General features: G+C 34.9%; 1 protein-coding gene across 6 annotated transcripts in view; it reads left to right on the top strand.

Annotated features, from left to right (window-relative positions):
- Nucleotides 1-5,998: 5,998 nt before the first annotated feature.
- The window catches only part of LOC136830467 (neuroligin-2-like), a 183,179-nt gene continuing 182,303 nt past the window's right edge, over nt 5,999-6,874 (top strand). For 5 of the 6 annotated variants that reach the window (XM_067090022.1, XM_067090010.1, XM_067090037.1 and 2 more), the window contains exon 1: nt 6,045-6,519. The gene's annotated coding sequence lies outside the window, so the exon portion shown is untranslated. Of the gene's footprint in view, nt 6,520-6,874 lie in introns of all 6 variants that reach the window. The other variant, XM_067090029.1, reaches the window with a different exon arrangement.

Below are 6,874 nucleotides of genomic sequence, written 5' to 3'. Positions count from 1 at the left end.
CAGCGGAGAATCCTTTCCATCAGAGAGAGAGAGAGAGAGAGAGAGAGAGAGAGAGAGAGAGAGAGAGAGAGAGAGAGAGAGAGAGCTCTCTATTTTTGTTTGTTTTAAGTTCATTCATGTACAGCAAACATAATATTCATTGTAAAATGCGTGAAAATACACTCGAGAATCCTTCTCATGACAGAGAGAGAGAATTCTGTATTGTTTTATATATTTTAAGGTTATTTAAGTACGGCAGGCATAATATTGCATTGTAAAATGCATGACTAAACAGTAGAGAATCCTTCTCCTCACAGAGAGGGAGAGAGAGACAGAGAGAAAGATAGGAGGAAACTCTGTTTTTTGTTTGTTTTTCTTTAGCACTTTAACAAAGAGGGCATTTCAGTATGCAGAACCCGAGATCTGAAAAATGCTCGTGGACGGACTAGGAAGAGCAGCAGCATACATTTCGAGGACTGGTAACTTTTCCTTCTTTCTTTTATCAGATTTATCACACGTTCCTTTAGGAATGTTTGGCAGTCTCTACAACAGTTTATACTGGGCTGGAATTCACTGCTTGCCTTCACAATTTTCATTCTCTTCGGATTCCGGAATGGCATGATTTTACGTTTAGATTTACAATGGTATTTCGAGAACACTTATACCTTTCTACTATATATATATATATATATATATATATATATATATATATATATATATATATATATATATATATATATATATATATATATATATATATATATATATATATATATATATATATATATATATATATATATATATATATATATATATATATATATATATATATATATATATATATATATATGTGTATGTATGTGTATATATATATTTATATAATATATATATATATATATATATATATATATATATATATAGTTAAGAGTGATTGCTAAAGCTCTTTGTTGGGTGAGTCGGTAGAGCTGCGGACTGTCACTCGATGGGCCGGAGTTCAATTCCCCGGCCGGCTGATGAAGAGTTAGAGGAATTTATTTCTGGTGATAGAAATTCATTCCTCGCTATAATGTGGTTCGGATTCCACACTAAGCTGTAGGTCCCATTGGTAAGTAACCAGTTGGTTCTTAGCCACGTAAAATAAGTCTAATCCTTCGGGCCAGCCCTAGGAGAGCTGTTAATCAGCTCAGTGGTCTGGTAAAACTAAGGTATACTTAAGAGTGATTGCTTTAGTGGCATCTGTAAGTTTTTTGCAGAAATCTTCATATCATCGGATATATTCCGATTCCCATGCGTCAATCGTCGATAAAGAATACGCAAACTTCTTTCTTCCATTTATTGTTTTCTGTCACGACAGCTGTTTCGCCAAACAGCTGTCGTGACAGAAAACAATAAATGGAAGAAAGAAGACTGTATTCTTCACTGAAGATTAACGCATGGGAAACGGAAAAAAACTCCGACGATATGAATATTTCTGCAAACAAACTTGCTTGCTGATACCACTGAAGCAACTGCTTTTAACGAAAATTGCCTTAGAGAAAAACTATGGGCTAGAAGATATATAAATATATATATATATATATATATATATATATATATATATATATATATATATATATATATATATATATATATATGTGTGTGTGTGTGTGTGTGTGTGTGTGTGTCGTCTCGAACTTCTTCGTTTTAACGTGCTTTTATTCCCATTTTTATATGGGGTAATAACTTCTGCGCTGCTGGGAAGAACTTTGATTTGGCGTTGGGTCGGCCGTATCGGCTGCCCTGCCTGACCATCGCTTAGACCCCGGTCTAATGTGTACATGTCAGGCAGGGCCCCGCCGATTTCTCCCAGACCACAGGTCTGGGCGGGTAAGCCAAATCAAAAAGTCCTGTTATGTTTTAGAAGATGTTGGAGTGGCTTTGTTTATGTGTGTATTAGTCTGTAACAACCATTTTGCTTTCAGCAAACCTATCCCATTACAAAAATCCCGGGAATAAAAGTCACGTTAACTGGTCGGCTGCGGATTGAACCCTCGCCACAGGTGTCTGTGTGTCTGTGTTGTATGTATCAGTCGAGGCTATATATATATATATATATATATATATATATATATATATATATATATATATATATGTGTGTGTGTGTGTGTGTGTGTGTGTGTGTGTGTATGTGTGTGTGTGAAAGTAAGATAAAGCAACTAGAGAATATTAAAGCAAGTGAAATATAATGAAAAGGTTAAAAGTATTCTGTACGTTCACAAATACGTTATTAATTTGCATTAAAAAACAGATAGGCGTTTTTTACAGCATAAATCTTATGGCATCAAAATCACAATCGCTATATATTCATAATAGACATGTACCGGGGATTCAGCGCTTTAGTACAGCACGTGTACATTAAAATCAGCTTGTAAAACGGAAAGAGAGATAAAGGAGAACGTAGGAAGTATTAGGTAACAATAAGAATTCTTAGTATTCTGTGGAAATTATAAAGCATGATTCAAAGACTTTTCTGTGAAACTAAGAAGAAAAAAGTATAAGGCATGATTCAGTCTTTTCTGCGAAACTAAGAGGGAAAAATTATAAGGCATGATTCAAAGACTTTTCTGTGAAACTAAGAGGGAAAAAGTATAAGACATGATTCAAAGACTTTTCTATGAAACTAAGCGGGAAAAAGGCATGATTCAAAGACTTTTCTATGAAACTAAGAGGGGAAAAAGTATAAGGTATGACTCAAAGACTTTTCTATGAAGCTAGGAGGGGAAAAATTATAAGGCATAAGTCAAAGAGTTTTCTATGAAACTAAGAAGGAAAAAGTATAATGCAAGATTCAAAGTCTTTTCTGTGAAACTAAGAAGGAAAAATTATAAGGCATGATTCAAAAACTTTTCTGTGAAACTAAGAGGGGGAAAAAGTATAAAGCATGATTCAAAGACTTTTCTGTGAAACTAAGAGGGAAAAAGTATAAAGCATGATTCAAAGACTTTTTTTATGAAACTAAGCATAAGGCATGATTCAAAGACTTTTCTAGGAAACTAAGAGGGAAAAAGTATAAGGCATTGATTCAAAGACTTTTCTCTGAAACTAAGAGGGGAAAAGTATAAGGCATGATTCAAAGACTTTTCTATGAAACTAAGAGGGGAAAAAGTGTAAGGCATGATTCATAGACTTTTCTATGAAACTAGGAGGGGGGCGAAAAAGTATAAGGCATGATTCAAAGACGTATCTATGAAACTAAGAGGAAAAAGTATAAGGCTGATTCAAAGACTTTTCTCTGAAACTAAGAGGGAAAAAGTATAAGGCATGATTCAAAGACTTTTCTGTGAAACTAAGAGGGGAAAAGTATACGTCATGATTCAAAGACTTTTCTGTGAAACTAAGTGGGGGAAAAAGTATGAGGCATGATTCAAAGACTTTTTATGAAACTAAGCATAAGTCATTATTCAAAGACTTTTCTATGCAAGTAAGCAGGAAAAAGTTATGATTCAAAGACTTTTCTATGAAACTAAACGGAAAAAAGTGTAAGGCATGGTTCAAAGACTTTTCTGTGAAATTAAGAGGAAAAAGGGGAAAAAAGACTTTTCTTTGATAAGGCATGATTCAAAGACATTTCTATGAAACTAAGAAGGGGAAAAAGAGTAAGACATGGTTCAAAGACTTTTCTATGAAACTAAGAGGGGAAAAGTATAAGGCATGATTCAAAGACCTTTCTGTGAAACTAAGAGGGAAATAGTACAAGGTAAGCATAAGGCATGATGCAAAGACTTTTCTAGGAAACTAAGAGGGAAAAAGGCATGATTCAAAGACTTTTCTCAGAAACTAAGAGGGAAAAAATATAAGGGATGATTCAAAGACTTTTCTATGAAACTAAGCCTGAAAAAGTGTAAAGCATGGTTTAAAGACTTTTCTATGAAACTAAGAGGGAAAATTATAATGCATGATTCAAAGACTTTTCTATGAAACTAAGAGGGAAAAAGTATAAGGTATGATTCAAAGACTTTTTTATGAAACTAAGAGGGAAAAAGTATAAGGCATGATTCAAAGACTTTTCTATGAAACTAAGAGGGAAAAATTATAAGGCATGATTCAAAGACTTTTCTATGAAACTAAGAGGGAAAAAGTATAAGCTAAGAGGGGAAGGAGTATAAGGCATGATTCAATGACTTTTCTATGTAAATGATAGGCGGTATTACAGGAATAATGTGGAGTACAAGGACCTAGAAAGGCTTTGGAGAGAATTCATTGAGATGCAAAGTGGAGGCGTCGAAGATTTATAGTTTAGAGAAATTAAAAGTTTATGATGAAATATCTTATGTACCAGAATATGTAAATGAGAGAGGAACTGTTTTTGTATAAATGTATTTCCAAGACGATGGTCTGTTATGTCCCTGAAATAGTCGTGAAAGGAACTTGGAACAAATGATGTTTGCGTTGATATAATATCATACTGATGAAGGACAGTGAAGAGAAACAGCAAAGGATGGTGAAAGAGTTTGAAAGCAATTGAATGAATTTGCGAGAGCAGGAATTTGAAAGTGAATGTGAGCAAAATGAAATTCCGGTAATTGGTTTAAGACTAGGAACAGCTGGTTCTGACAGGTATTTGGGAGTAAATGTAACTAATACAGGTAAGATGAAAGAAGTGGTGAGCCAAAGAATAGGTGAGAAAAGATTGAAAGATTTGGAGGATTGAGACTACGACTCTGAAGGGAGTGCTTGAGCAAACTCTCTGTTATGATCATGGAATGCATTTCCTGTTACCAGCTGTCACTTCTTCCAGAGACACCGTAGCCTTTGGAAGCTTGAATTTCAAGTCAATGGCCTCAAGGGCTTGTTCCATATATGGATTCAACATATACACAAGAGTCTAAACCACTTTAAATCTCTCTTGACAACCAAATAGATAACTCCCCGTCTCTTCAGAAAAATAAAAAAAGCCTACATAATTCCCTTTTGTGTATAAATCATTAGCAAGGTGAAGTAAATTTCATATAGAGAAGTATTTGGAGCTTAATGTTTGAGAATATATAACACCACGCGTGTATAAGTGACAAAACTGTCATAAATAACATAGTCTTTCAACTAAGCTGTCAGGTATCATGATGGAGTTATTCGTGTTATAATTCTGCTAGCAAAGGATGTAAACTTCAAAAGGACACAACTAGATGGAATGTGTCACAAAGTATATTCAGTTTGGTCAATAACGTTCCACTCACTGCTTCAGGCGACCTTAAGGAATTGTATGAATCGAGAAAAATTGATAATCGCAGATTGAGGCCGAAATTACCTAATGATATTCTTTGTCATCAAGGATCAAAGCAGCATCAGGAGTAATAAAATTCATGGAACTATGAGAACCTAGAGAGAAAAAGTTAAGTATACCTTAGTTTAACCAGACCACTGAGCTGATTGACAGCTCTCCTAGGGCTGGCCCGAAGGATTAGATTTATTTTACGTGGCTAAGAACCAATTGGTTTACCTAGCAACGGGACCTACAGCTTATTGTGGAATGCGAACCACATTATACCGAGAAATGAATTTCTATCACCAGAAATAAATTCCCCTAATTCTTCATTGGCCGGCCGGAGACGCGAACTCGGGCCTAGCAGAGTGCTAGCCGACAACTCTACCGTATGGAATCAGATATATATATATATATATATATATATATATATATATATATATATATATATATATATATATATATATATATATATATATATAATATATATTTATATATATATATATACATATATATATATATATATATATATATATATATATATATATATATATAAAATATATTTGTAATACTGGTCGGTTAAATATAGCAGTGAGGAGGACTCTAATTTGTTCCACCATTAGCAATCCGCGAGAAATGGACTTTAAGTGAGTGCGGTCTGCGTGCGCTATCCATCGAGGATTGTGCGTGTTTTTTGTGTGTGGGGAGGGGAAGAGGGAGGGGGTTAGGGGGGAATGGGATTGGGTTTTGCGTGCGCCCAGCATCAGCCAGCAGAGGCGCGAGAGTCCAAGGGGAAGGGAAGAACTTCGAACACCCCTACCACGGCAGTTCAGTCCAGGACCCGCGGGAGAAACACCGCTGCTGGTGGTGCTGCTACCCACCCCGCCAACTTTTCGTTGCTTCTCACTCCCCCTTAAAAAAACTGGCGATTACCAGCGTTGCTTAGACCCGTTCCGTACAAGTGGTGGTGTCCGGGTGCTTTGGTTCCCCCCAAATAAAGGAACCGCAAAGGTGTTATATTTTAGAACTCTTTTTGTTGACTGTGTCCCGAAAGCGAAAGACATTTTCAATGAGTGAATAGATTTAATTTTTCGTTCGTTTTTGCTGAGATATAAATATACTGAAAATTTCATTAGAAAATTGTTTTTCCATAGAATTATTAAAAGGAGTTACGCTGACATCCTGTGCTTAGAGAGGGGATATCGTTCGTGGCATTAATAAGTGACTTAGAAATACTGATTCTACAGTGAGCATTGTCTTTCGTCAGACGTCGAATTTTAGTGCTATTTCCAAAAGAATTGGTAAGTATTAATGTACAATTCCTTCAGTATTTCCGTATATACTTATAATCAGAGAAGCCAGACCAGATGAGTGCATAATTACCAATTGACATTTTAAAGAAAAATATTTGACTGATTTCCTTATATAGTTTTAAAACAATATAATTACACACTAGGGAAAAATCCTGTATTATTATATTCTATAATGTGCAAATACACCTATAATTACACATACATATAACACACGCAAAGCATTTAGTCAGTGACAAACATACAATCATGTCTTTAAACAAATACATAGGTACACACACACATATGTATGTGTGTGTATAATGTGTGTGTGTGTGTACATATGTATTTGTTTAAAGACATGATT

This window comes from Macrobrachium rosenbergii, chromosome 4 (assembly GCF_040412425.1).
Source record: "Macrobrachium rosenbergii isolate ZJJX-2024 chromosome 4, ASM4041242v1, whole genome shotgun sequence".
Classification (NCBI taxonomy): Eukaryota; Metazoa; Arthropoda; class Malacostraca; order Decapoda; family Palaemonidae; genus Macrobrachium; species Macrobrachium rosenbergii.
The sequence above is the reverse complement of the archived record's forward strand: the minus strand, read 5'-3'. Positions and strand labels throughout refer to the sequence as shown.